Source organism: Desmodus rotundus, chromosome 11 (assembly GCF_022682495.2).
Source record: "Desmodus rotundus isolate HL8 chromosome 11, HLdesRot8A.1, whole genome shotgun sequence".
Classification (NCBI taxonomy): Eukaryota; Metazoa; Chordata; class Mammalia; order Chiroptera; family Phyllostomidae; genus Desmodus; species Desmodus rotundus.
The window spans coordinates 95,307,775-95,322,221 of NC_071397.1; the positions used below are offsets into that span (position 1 = coordinate 95,307,775).

At 39.9% G+C, this 14,447-nt stretch overlaps 1 long non-coding RNA gene across 1 annotated transcript in view; it reads right to left on the bottom strand.

Annotated features, from left to right (window-relative positions):
• LOC128779500 (uncharacterized) overlaps positions 1-14,447 on the bottom strand; it is a 65,476-nt gene that overhangs the window by 19,852 nt on the left and 31,177 nt on the right. The window contains exon 2 of the long non-coding RNA XR_008425474.1: positions 13,762-13,857. This is a non-coding gene — a long non-coding RNA (uncharacterized lncRNA). The remainder of the gene's footprint in view (positions 1-13,761; positions 13,858-14,447) is intronic.

Consider the following 14,447-nt stretch of genomic DNA (forward strand, 5'->3'; position numbering starts at 1 on the left):
TTATTAATATCCTATGTAAAAACAGACATTTCAGTAAGAAGGAAGGTGACTGATGATCACTTTCCAAGACTTTTTACCGTTTACTAATCAAAGAAATCCGGTTAAGACAATGGCATATGATTTGTCACCTGTGACGCTGGCAGATGTTAAAACAATAATAATACATCAGTGGCAAGTGATAGAGAAATGAGCACCATAACCTTGTTGGACTATAATATTTCTAGAATTCTGTGTCTTAAAAATGTGCATATTCTTTGACCCAACAATTCCACATCTGGAAATGTGTCTTAAGGAAATAAATAGGCCAAGATTCAGCCACAAAAATGCCGTTTACACTATCAAAATTTGAAAGCAACCAAAATGTCAAACTATAGGCAATTTATTAAGCAAAAGATGATAGTCTCTTAATAAAATAGCAATTAGCCATTAAACACCTTGCAAATTAATATTTATCAACAAAAATACTCATAATAAATTTAGAGAAAGGCAATTTATGAGTAGCATGCACAGTATAATTCCATATAAAAATATACATAGATTTGTAAAACAGTTTCCTTTGGTTTAAATCTACAAAATTAACTCTGCTTATAACTGGGTAGTGGAGGTATACATATTTGTAGTTTTCTCCTTTTTGTTAATTTTCTCAATTTTTTACTATGGCTATAAATTGCTTTAAAATGACATAATCACATTAATTAAAAAATTTACCTTTTACCTTTCATAAATGTAGACTTTCAGGAAAGATTTTTTTTTTGTACCTGAACTGTGTTCTTTGCTCATCCAGACTTTCTTGCGCTCTTATTAGCATGGCTAAATTAATCAGATTTTAAGCTCCTCAAGGGCAGGGCTTACATCTTTTCTTTATTCTTTAAAGTATCTTGCACACCTCTGGCTGCTTAATAAAAATTCACTGCTCTGAATTGAGTCAAGGGTAATTTCACTTCCTACTCTCATTAAATGTCCCCTATAAATCAATTTAAACAGTGCCAGTAATAAGAGTATGCCCCACGGTTTCCTTTTTATTGTGATCCAGTTCCTCATGATCGCCGACAATCAGGGACAGAGCCTCGCGCGCACTCAGCGCATGTGCAGAAGCAGGAAGATTATTTATTTGCCTTTGCTGCGGGGAGGCTGAACTAAGTAATGGGAGAGTGGATTTAGCTCATCTAAACAAGAACTATCTCTATAATTAAAGATGGATATCAGTAGGAGATGGCTGTGTAATAAGTTTATAAACTCCCTTTCCCTAGAGACACCCAAACTGAGGAGAAGAAACAGCCCGGGCACTAGGGCCTGACATTGAGTTAGGGATCAGACTAGGGGACCTCGGACTGTTTTTCCTAATCTGAACGGACCTCACCTCTCTCAGGTCTCAGCAGCCTCATCTGCTGCTGATGAAGCAGGGCCAGGGGAAGGGGAAGTATACAGATGGATGTTTGTTTGGCTCAGTGCTCCCCTAGCGTACCTTGCACTGCAGACCCAGGGACCACATCCCAAGTCCCCTGGCCACTTCTCCGTCCGTTTCATGGATACCTCTACATCTCAGTGTGCACCCTTCCTGCCTCCAGAGCTGAGATGATGACCATGAGCTACCCTGGACTGAATGTTTAATTATTATTTTCTGCTGAGGATTATGGGAAGTGGTCAAGCATGAGATGTGAATTGCTTCAGTTCATACTCCCAAACTACCCAAGGAGGTGGGATTCTACAGACCAGGAAGCAGGCTGAAGGCTGGCTAATGCATGGTGGGCCACACCACTAGCAAAAAAGCAAAGCAAATATCTACTCCCAGTTTGGTCTGACTTCAAAATAACACGTATAATAATACCCCACGGTGGCCGATGAATGCTCTCAGGGTTTCGGGAGTTGCTCCAGAACGCACTATGCTCCTAAGCCCCTCCCCAGCCTCCTCTCTGTCCCGGCCCAACACGGACCGCCCTTCTCCCTACTGCTGATACTCCTCCTGCTTAGTCGTCAGAAGACTCCAAGCACCTCTGTCCAAGTGTTGCATCTAATTCCCAGCCACCAGCAGCATCCACAGCTGTCCAAACCGTACTGTCTCTCCAAGGGGCTCTGGCAGCTCAGGCCCATGGGTTGAAGACAAGACACTCAGTGCTGCCTCCTTTCACCTTCTCTGTGGTAGCCATCTCTGCCACTCCAGCCAGAGCTAACCTTCAGCTGTGCCTTCGTCCACAGACCACCTCTGAAGGACATTGCAGTCACCCCCGTGCTCCCCAAGGCAGGAGACCCTTGTCACTAAGGCACTCAGATTCACTCCTTATTGAGGAGACAGGCAGCTGTAGGTGGAATTCCATTTGGGTCCACTTCCACTGTCGCAACTGCATGTTGCCTTGCTGCCTGGAAATTCAGGTTTCTGCCATGTGAGTAGATGTGTTCAAATGCTCACGTTTTCTTCAGGGGGACTGTTGCAGAACCAACCAATGGTGTTCTGTGGGAACAGCTGTGGGGTTCGATTGCCCGCCGCCAAGAAGGATGACTCCCAAGGCAAGAGTTTAGTGAAAAAGGAAAGGGGTTGTTTATTTAAAGGTTATACAGGTTTAGAATAATGGCAGATTTCTGCCGTTAAGTCCCACTCCCTTTAAAAACACCCCAAAACAAATATTCCTGTCTTCCTTCTGCCAAACCAGGCCAGTTTCAGAATACACCATTTAGAGGCACCATCTTTCAGAAAAGCAGAAGTCTGCAGCTCAGCATTCCCGGTCCCAGTTCAGCTCCAAGCATCTTTCACATCTCTGTGTGCTCGGCCAGGCAGGTCCCTGATGCACCGCCAGCTCTGCCGCCATCTTCTCCAGGCAGACTTCCAGGCAGACTCCATGGCTGACCTCCCTGCAGACCTCCCTGCAGACCCCGTGGCTGACTCCCTGGCAGATCCACAGACAGATCTACAGGCAGACCTCCTACCTCTAGACCTCATGGCAGCCCACTCTAATGTAGACGTTCAGTTTAGACCTGCCTGTGTGATCTAATATCCGGTGTGTTAATGTCCGCCATTTCTGTCAGCTCCCCAGTGTCTGCGGCCCTCTTTCTGCTGCCAGCTTTAGTCAGAGCACAAGTTCCCAGCAACACACGGGCATCCGGGCAGGGCATCCGCCTTCCGCTATGGCACGAATCACTGCACATTCCCACAGTCACGCACACAATCCTGCAGCTTTGGAGACCTGGGCTGTTAACTTGCCTTTGTTGTACAATGCGTCTTAAATACTGTACTTTCAGCTTCATGGGTACCCCTCCTGCCCCCTTCCTGCCCCCCAATCCTGCCTGAAGGCACGTTCTCCTATTATCAGGGGACCCATGCTCTGTACCCTGTTACAAGACTGCTTGGCTATATTCTGTGGTGAACTGCTGCTCTTTACTCTGAAGGCAGCCCCAGAATCCTGGGCCCCGGCGCAGAAAGATATGCTGGGTTTGTCTACCACAGCCAGCGGAGCCCCAGGGATACTTATTTTATAGCTAATTTTGGCTGGATAAACTTGTTTATAAATATTAATAGATAACGATGTCTTGTTACTGAGTACTCTCAATGAGACTACATAACTTCCCCTCTAGGTTTGTTTTAAAAAGTGATATCATGAAAATAATGCAACAGATTTTTATGTAATATTGCTTATATCCATACTGCAACTGTGAAGAAAAATGTCCAAAGAACACCTTTAAGAAGCATGAAGCCAAAAAGTAACTTCAGGAATTCTGACTTAGTTTGGCCACCATGTCACAGGATAAAATGTGCAACTCTTCCTACTCCTATTTTCCTGGTTCAGGCACTTTTGTCGTGTTGTTTCTCTGTGTTCTTTATGCTCGTCCACACTTATAATGAATGGTCTGTGAGACCAGGCATGCCACGTGCAGTGATTTCTAGCACAGTGTCGTATTCATATACATGTGCAAGATTTTTCCCTTTTGTTTTAACTTCAGTTGATTAGCAGATACCTTTTTGGTGTTGTGGCATATGGGTGATTGATATGTATGTCTTTTCCTGAATACAAGTATGTGATATTTTGTACTACATCCAGGTGTTCATATTTTTATCACTATTTTCTTTCCCAGACTCACACTGGAATGTAACTCCATAAGAGCAAAGACATTTGCTGTTTTACTCGCTGCTATAAACTTATTACCTAGAAAAACTATGTTTACCACAATAAGTTCAATGTTGTCTCACATTGGAAAATCTATTGATACAATTCACCACATTAATGAATAAAAAAAGAAAACCCATATGATGATCACTTTCAAGACTAAAGAACACCAGGTAAAATTGAACATCCATTCATGATAAAAAGAATTCCAGTAAACTAGGATAGAAAGAAAGCTTCTTAAACTGACATAAGATGTGTAGAAGGAAAAAGAAAAGCATAGCAAACATGATAAAACTTTATTTAAAAGACAATAAGAAAAATGGAGAATCTTTGTTCACACAGAGTGATGTCAATTATCCTCCATTGATTTCCAGATTCAATGTAATTGTGGTCAAAATCTCACCAAAGCTCTTTCTGCCTCAAAAGCATATTCTAAAGTTGGTAGAGAAGAACAAAGGAAAGAATAAGAGCGAAAACATTCTGTAAGAAGGAAAAGGTAAGAGATTTTGGCTTAGTAGCTACCAAGGTGTGGTAATGGAAACAATGAGGTGTTTATGCAGGGAAAACAGCCACAGACAAGGAACAGCGTGGTACAGAACAGCACGGCAGGTGATAGCAACCATGGATCATTTCAGAAGCAGTGCTGGGGAATCTGAGTATTTATAGGAAACACACACAATGTGACCTTTATTTACAACATCAGTAGAGTTAAATTCCAGAAGAACTAAATATATATGAAAAAGAAAATATTAAAAGATCAAAGTATAACATCAGAACATTCCTTTGTATTCTTGAGGTAGAAAGGGATTCATTCAACAAAGTGTAAAAAGTAGTGCCCATAAAAGATTGGTAAACTCAACCTTGTTAAAATTAGGAACTTTTTACACATATATAACTGTTAGATTTAGTATTAGAAATATTTAAAGAACTTCTAAAAATTATAAAATGCTATTTAAAACAGCTGAAGGCAAGAGCGAGGCATGTAGGGGGAGAGAAAGTGCAAACATATAATTAGTTTATATAAACATCTTTACCTCATTAGCAATCAAAGAAATGCAGTGCTTTTTAAAAATACCATGTAACATTCATCAGATTACCCAAAGTTTAAAACTCTGACAATATAATGGAACGATGAGCAAGGGGAGGCCTGATACTCCGCTGATGCAAAGTTAACCCAATACACCTGCCTTACACAGCCATTTGTCATGGTTTTGCAAAGTTAAACTGGTATATACTTCATGTAGTAGAGACAGTGCCCTTCCCTCCTCCCCTTGGCCAACCCTGGAGGTGAGGTGCAGACTAGCTGAACAGGCTCCAGACATGCTGGTGACTTCTTTTTTTTTTTTAATTTTTATTGTTATTCAATTACAGTTGTCTGCATTTTCTCCCCATCCCTCCACCCTACCCCAGCCAAACTCACCTCCCTCCCCCAATGTTGGTGGCTTCTTAAGTATCAGCGAGGAACTTGCTCATCCTGTTCTGGGGTCAGGCTGGAAACCCCAATGTGTTCCTTCTTCCCAAAACAGCCCTGAGCAATAGATAAATAGCCCAGCTTTCTCACTTGCCCCTTGAAGGGATAACTTGAGGTAGGTTTAACTGTCTCTCTGTCTTTTAAAAAATTTATTTATTTAAAGGTGAGATCATATGGTCTTTGTCCCTCACCGTCTGGCTTATTTCATTTAGCATAATGCTTTCCAGTTCCATCCATGCTGTTGCAAAGGGTATAAGCTCCTTCTTTCTCTCTGCTGCATAGAATTCCATTGTGTAAATATACCATAGTCTTTAAGTGGAACATAATCAACAGAAGAAAAAAGCAAACAAAATATAACCAGAGACATTGAAGTTAAGAACAATCTAACAATAGCCAGGGGGGAGTGGGGTGGGGACAGTGGGAAGAGGGGATTACAGGAACTACTATAAAGGACACATGGACAAAATCAAGGGGGAGGGTGGAGGTGGGGGAGGGAGGGGGGTTCATCTGGGGTGGGGTGGAGGGATGGGGAGAAAAGGCATACAACTGTAACTGAATAACAATAAAATTTTTTTAAATATTTATTTTTTAATTACAATTTGCATTCAATATTATTCTGTATCAGTTTCAGATATTCAGAAAAGTGGTTAGAGAATCATGTACTTTGCAGAGTGGTCCCCTCTATGCTCCAAGTAGCCACCGGGTCCCACACATGGTTATCATGATATTTGACTGTATCCCTATGCTGTAATCTACATCTCTGTGACTAGTCTGTAACTACCAATTTGTATTTCTTAATCCCTTCACCTTTTTCACCCGGTCCCCAGCCCCCCTCCCCTCTGACAACTGTCAGTCTGTTGGTCCCCAGTAGAAATTGTGTTGCAGTTGCTTACAGCAAACAGCACTCACACACACACCATTCATTGGCATCCCTTCCTTCCCTCATGTCCCCATGCCCTCACTGTGCCTCTGAAAGAACCAGATAAACTCATGCACACAAATCCTTCTCTCTGGACATGGGTTTGGTGGAATCCAAACTACAGCATCCTGGGATCTAGCAGATCCTCTCCTAGATACATACCCTAGAGAAATTTGTGTATGCCTGTACCAAGAGATAGTTACAGCACTGTTTCTAGCAGCATGAATTGTGGTAAGGAAAAAAATAACAACTAAAAGCCATGAATGGAAAAATGGATAAATAAATAGTGATATAGTCATTTAGTGCGATTCTACACACAGTGAAAAATTAGTCAACTGTACTCACACTGATTGACCTCAATAAATTTAGAAACAATATTAGAAACATAATATTGAGTGGAAAAGATGCTGAGAGCACATACCACATTTTTATTAAATTTCAAAACAGAACAATATACTGGCAAAGGTTTATACATACATGCAGTGAAATTTTAAAGAAAAGCTGAAGAATGCTAATAAGCCAAAATTCAGATGAGCAGCTACCTTGGAAAAGGAGGCAGGAGAGTGAGTTGAGGAAGGAGCCCGTGAGACCATTGCGTAGGTGTTCCTTCGGTCAGGTGGCAGGTTCGTGGCTGCTTGCTTTAATATCATGTTTCACGGCTCATATAGTCACTAACAAAAGGTGAAGAACTTGAAGTATTTCAGATACAATAAAAGCATTTATGAAACCTCATGTTTTATTATGCGGGAGGTATGTGATACAATAAGCTAAAATGCATCAATTAGCTGGGCAGTGTGATTATTATACCCAAAGTGTTTATATATGAGTTTTTCAGTTCATGTTGCAATTCTGAAAAATCTGTAAAAATATATGAAGACTCTTCTGTAAGGAAAATCTACTTTAAACATTGTCCTAGGTTTCAAGTAGATTTTCTAAATAACTTGAATTTCCCAGATCAATAGCTGGTATATCCCATAGATGTTCTAATAAATGATAATATGTCTAGATTAGTTATAATTCATTTTTATTTCTTGTACTTCTTAGTCCCATAAGATCCTAATTTACCTTTGTTATCCTTGCAATTTGTGTGACATATTCTGTGAGTGTTCCTAAAATCAAAATAACTTACACATGAAAAGTGCATCTTGACACTGAATATTTTTTTTTTTACTTAAAAGTATATGGTGATAGACTAAGTATTTAAATATCTTATCTAGATAAAAATCTCTATGATTTTATCATGGCTATAAATTTCTGAGCCATAATTAATGAAAAAATCATCTGGTCTAACTTTCTAAATTTAAATCAACTTTAAAACTTTGCAATTGTCCTTGAGGAGAGTGAAACCCAATGCTGCATCTCGGAGCAGGTGGCTGAAATTACAAGGGAATTATGTGGAAAGGGCCGATGCGAGGTAAAGACTACATGTGTATATCCGTCTAAAATATCTCCATTTATAAAAAGCCATTGAGCAAGCCAATTGATAAATAATAAATTAAATATTTGTTTTGAAAGTATGTATCCTACAATGCTAACATAAAAAGTACACAAAATAAACATGGATAGATTTACCTGAAAACTACACCTAGTAACTTCTTTGTTTCTGTAACTTGAAGGTCAAATAACTGATTTAAAATAATTCAGCAAAGGATTAACGTGGATTGGGAATCTTAGATTTATGATCTTAACAGCGATGTAGAGCCAAGACAATAGCTTAAAGAGCACATACACCCACATGAACTTTGCACAAGGTAGTCACTGTAGCCCGGCCCTGTATAAGTCCTATAAGGAGGGGAAATGAAAACATGACCAGTACTTGCAGACACAGAGACGCATACCCACTTTGAAAAGTGCACACATGGGCTAGGGATTCCACTAGACAGATAAAAACAGTTTTTTTGATTATTTCCTTTGTATTTCAGATGGTTACATTTTGATTCTTGTCTAAGAAAGAAGAGATTTAGATTTAGTATTTCTTTTCTACCATTTTTATGACCCCACACGAGGATATTTTTGATGCTACATGAAAAAGACAAAATACAGAAAGAGAAATTGCTTTGATGTCAAAAAATCCTTTGTTCAACATACCATGTCTGTGATAATAAGTGCCAAAAAATTTGGAAAATGGTGAAAAAGATGATTTATTGTGTACTTGTATTATGCCAGGAATTGTAATACAATAGCTAGTTTTCTTTTTCCCTTTATCAAACTCTTTTGTAAAAACCTGAATCCTTAAGCAACACAATATTAATAAAAATGTCTTGAATTCACATGAAGCCTTTATAATTCATTAAGCAGTTTTTCTTACTTAGGGAGAAGGAAACCAGCCTTTATCGTATGCTTACTACGTGCACTTCCAGAGCAAGGAGGCTGTAGGCATAAAAAATTTACTTCTTCTGATATATTTAAGAGATGGGCATTATTTCTCCCATATTTCAGATGAGAAAACAGATATTAGGAACTGTGAGGACATTGTCTAAAATCACATTCAGAAGTGCTGAAACTAAGTTTCTAATTCAGAATTCAGTCTGCTGGGTTGCGTCTATCCCGCGTGGGCTGTCTCTAAGTCATGAGGTAGCTTTTAAGATGCCCAACATCTGCAACTTATAAAAAGGCAACATGGCAGGGTTTTCTGGTCCAAGTCTTTGTGTTTAGCATCAAACGCACCCAAAAAAACTTGATTCACTCCATTCTCTATGTGCCCACAGCAAAGGAGTTCATAAAAACCATGACTGTGACTTTAAAGAAGGAAATGTCCCTTATTTTCAATTACCCTACAGATGAGTTTCCTGTCTCTTTGGGTAAGAACACTGACTCATAATAAAGTTATTCCAACCAGTTAAAACCCCACAATGGTGGAAACAATTAAAGACTTGGTTCAAAAGAGAAAAACCAACAATAAGGAGAAATACATGACCATACTGAAGAATTTGAGAAGAAGGGTATTCAGAGTTACTTTTAAAATACCAACTGAAAACTAATGATCCTAGAAAAACAGAGGACACGGCTTAGATATTTCAGGCTTGTGTCCCCATCTTGGGGGTGAATTCTTTTACAAACTCCCACTGAAGCTCCCAGACCCTCAAATATTCATAAGAATGAGTTTGAAAAGACTCTTCCCACTTGGCCAACCACTATCCACACTCTACTTCATTTGGCAAAATTCAAAGATTATTTCCTTTAAAAAAAAAAGGAAAATACTTCTTTTCATAGGATTTTACAAAAATAACATTGAGAAACCCTGCAACAGACAACAGCTATTTATTGCTGGAATGTACTTGGTTTTCCCAATTAATAATATTGATTTCTTTCTCTTTATGTTTTCCTTAGTGTGAAAGCTTCTAGGAGGTAAACTGACTGTGATTCTAAAAATATTCCCTTTCACGTTTCCCTGAATTTAACTTCAGAGTTCACAGGACCGCTCCATAAAACTCAAGTTTGCATAAGCACGTCAATGTGATCTGCTCTGTCAAGTACACGCCACATTTTGAAAGAAACAACTGGTACATCTCTTCATTGCTCATATGTTTGATGAACTTCAACCGAAGAAGACGCAGTGGGATGAAATGATGAAAGACAGGAACTGCAGAGGCTGAAAACTGACCTAGAAATCTTAATTTTAGCAATCAAAGCTGTGGCTGAATTCAAGTTTACAGCAGCAGGGGTGAAATTATAGCACAAATTGCCATGCTAGGCCAGAGAAATTATTCTCTGATGCATGGTTATTAAGCGATAGATAAATAAATAACACTGTCAGACTGACTGACAAAATAAAAGTGACCTAAAAGCTAAAAGGGTCATCATGCAAATAGCAAGCACTGTGTAATCACCAGGCGTTTTAAAACTGAAATGAGATTTGTCACAGTAGAGAAATCTTAAAATGGCATCTGCCTGAGCCATTGCTAAAGTCATTCATAAGAGTCCTGAATCCCAAAGAATTTAGGTGGCCATGTTTTGGTCTTTATTTTCATTTTTGAAGAAGACCACTAGTGACCCATGGTGAGTGGGGCGCCATGTGCTAGAACTGTTTTCACATACTGTATTTTAGCAATTTTCAGAGGCTTTTCCCCCAACACGTTTTAACAACTCTGATATTGAATGATTTCTTAGATCTGATGAAATAGGGTTAGAAGTATGGGCAAACTAGTCAGCATTAAAATTTAAAATTTACTACCAATAAGACTGTGTGTCCACATCTTGCACGTGGCATTCAGCCTCCATGGGGTTTGTTAGGGGACAGAGCTCCTGGGCCCCAGACAATCTTGGAACGCAACAATGTGACAAAGTATGGTAGCGAATGGGACCCATGTTCACTGTTGACAATGACACCCCCCTGGGTTGTGAGGACAACCATTTGAAAAAGCACCCGGTTGGTGCTGTTGAACAATTCATGTTTCCTTTTTAAATTTGCTGAGTCTGGTACTACTCAATAATACTGAATAAGGGTTTAGGTAGTTGGAATCTATAATTATTTCCTACTGCCTCTGTTTTCCCAAAGCTAAAGTCAGATAGGGACAAAAGACAGACCCCTAAGTATTTGAGATTATACAGCACATGCAAAAGTACAGTAAAGAGTACTGGATCAGAGATTAGTCCTCTGGGCTACCGAATGGGTACACTTAATGAAGCAAAGTGTCTGTAACAGCTTTCCCTGGGAGCTAAGACAATCACTCTGGTGGGAGTCTTGAGGCTTAGTCTAACGGCTGTGCCATTCCAGAATTAGGAGCAGTCAGAAATAGCTCGTTAATTTTTCGAAACAGGAAGGTTGCAAAAGATCAAAATTTCCAGTTGTAGGAACTACAATAAAATATAAAGGTGGGATTTCAATGCATCTGATGGTCAAGGCATGGGATAAACTTTTATTGGTTGTCTGGATGGAACGCTATGCCCAAGGTCCCCCAGAGGCAGCACCCTGCAGAGCAGGGGATGCTGGCAGGACCCTTGGCCCTGAGCCCAGTACTTCAACGCTCCCGTCCACCCGGGATCTGGACATGCACATCAGTTTTGTCCACTTGAGCAAATGTGGACTATTTGGGCAAATTGTCATTTGTTCTCTTTGTGTGGCTTCCTGAAAAATCAAGAACAAATCTTAATAATTTACACCTTTCAGCCTCACTTTAAATCTCTTATATTATTTCTATTATTTACTAACAGATTGTCTTCTCGACAAAATGTTGAAATGCATTTTCTTGAGAAGTTATAGCTCATTATTATTGTCAACTTCTCCCCCTCTCCAGGAAATTGTTCAGTTAGCCCCTGGGAATGACCCAATTTACTGCAAGTACAGGAAGCTCGTACTAATGGATAATGCTTCAGAGGACAGCCTGGAGCGACTCTTGCCCCTCCCGGTGTACGCTTCTGATATTTGACACGCAGGCTTGGCGGGCACGTTTTGGGGTTTGGAATAGTGTACTTATCTTGCTTATTTAGTATGAAAACCCAGACTTATAAAAATTTTGTTTTGAATTAGCTGTTTAGAGCAAGTCTTAGTAGAAATTAGAAACTAGTTGGAGATTGTCTTGGGTTCTACCTGATCGTACTTCTGTTTTGAGTTCCTGTCTTGCTTTTCAGTAACCCCATTCCTTCCACATGCCCTATCGCCTTCCTTCTTCCTGCACTTAGTCCAGTCTCCCACTGAATTGGCCAGGATCTCCCCGCATAGCAATGTTCAGAAATGCTTCGCCTCGTTCTCTTACAGTGCTGGTTTCCTACCAGCTAAGTGGACAGATTCGTCCGTTATAATAATGTAACAACAAATAACACATACTCTTTTCTATTGCAGTTAGCTGGAGTCTGCCTGTCACAATTTATGTCTGAGTCCACAGGCCTGATACTTAGAGGACTGCTGATTCATGTCCAGTGCAAACTGCCGCCCTGCAGCCAAGAGACTAAAATCAGGGCGTTTGCCTTAAGACGTGGCATTAATATAGAATCTTTATAATAGGTTGTGAGTTTGTAAGCACAAGAACAGTGGTCCATGGAACATTTTAGAATCTTCCATCCCCCCCTGTAAGCAGCTGAAAGACCACCAGGCTGGCACACAAGATAAAGGAAGGATGTTGGGTACAGAAGAACCACGAAGATTCTAATTGTACCAGATGCTGTTCATAGGTTTCAGTAACTCTGTTTACTATACTTCTCAAACATTTTCTTCTCCAATATTTTGTTTCACAATCTCTACGAGCACATAAATGTCTCAGAAAAGAGAACATTTTTAGCATCCAAACTGGCCCTCACATCTGGAAGTTTGTTTATGTGTCTATATGCAATACATGCATGTAATTTTAAAAGGAAGATGGAAGGAAAACAAATAGCACTGAAATCTTATAACAAATTTGAGTAAGCTCTGCGTCACCCTTCCCCAGACCCAAATACGATGCCCTAGAAGCATACCTTAAATACTGTTTCTGTTTTATAATTATTTATTTTAGACATTACTACTGACTTGTTTTACAAGAAGAGGAAAAATACTCTCTCCAGTTACCTATCTTTTCTTCTAAACAGTTCCAATCACTATTTGTGTTTGAAACATTGTTAAAGGTTTAATTTATTTTGGCCTGGAGATATTGTTTCCCACTGAGCCAAGGAGTGTACTACTTTCTGTTCTTGTGGAACTATTATCACCTGCGCTCTTTCTCCTGGGCCTTCCGGGTCTCCTTTTGCTGTTCTTCCTCTCACCTGCCTTTTCCTCTTACTTCCTCTTATCCTGCTGGAGTTAGCAATTACTTTGGTTATGGGTTTTTTTTTTTAACTTTTCTAGTTTTCTGTACACTTATTAAAATTATTTCCCAACCTATCTGTTAAATGACTATTTATAAATTTTCTCTGAATATTCCTTTTATCAGACTTTTCTCATTCAATGAATTAATATTCTTTTTCCTACTCCAGTATCAGTGAGGATATTGTAAGCTTTTTTTTTTCCTGGTTTCTGGATTGTAGTTTCTTTTCCTACTCCAAAGTAGTGAGTATATTAGAAGCTTTTTTTCTGGTTTCTGGATTGTCTGTTTCTTGAGACCCTTCCTAGTGTTCGTTTATTTTGTTCTCTGTCTTTCATGTTGAAGCCGTCCGTACAATCCATGATGATCCTGACCACCATTCATATTAAAGAAAAGGCCCTAAAAATAACCAGAAAAGTCTATTTACACACGCAGAGTTTGTTATCAGGGAGCTGTGCTCCAGAGGGATAAACACTGACGACGAGTCTCGGTTCAGTTGGTTGGAACGTTGTCCCATAAGTGAAAGGTTGCAGGTTTGACTCCGGTCAGAGCACATACCTGGATTATGGGTTCCATCCCCAGTCTGGGCACAAACAGGAGGCAACCAATCATTGTTTCTGTCTCATATAGATGTTTCTCTCTCTTGCTCTCTCTCTAAAAGCAATGAAAAAATGTCCTCAAGTGAAGATTAAAAAATAAAATACAATAAAGAAAATTTAGAAAAAACAAGGTGATACTTCCAGGGAGGCATATACATGTTGATTTCTGTAGGTCCACTCTGAGGCAATTCAGTTTCTCCAAGAAGAATCATTGCTACCTAGTATGAAGGTCCCGACTCCGCAAGACTGGTCGTCCCCAAATCCAGGCTCTCAGGAGATCCATTTTCCCAGGTGTAAAGTTATGATCTGCCACAGTGTTCAGGGCATGTTTGTTACTGAATGTGTCAAGGGGGAAAAGGTATCTGAGTAACTAACCATTCTGTACGCAGATGTCCAGTCAGCCTCTCTAGGTTCAGCCTGGAGTTTCCCCCCACTTCCCAGTTCACGTGGTTCTTCCCTCACCCAAACCCATCTGTGCCTGGGGAGTGGGTCATCCTGATTTTTATTCTGTAAAATAATAGGGTTCCCTGTGTTTGCTTCTGCTATGTCAATTGCTAAACTTCAGTATCTTCTCCGAATTTGGTGATATCTCTTAATGGTTCTTGTCTCTAAACCAATACCCTCTATTCTCTGTTTCTGAATGCT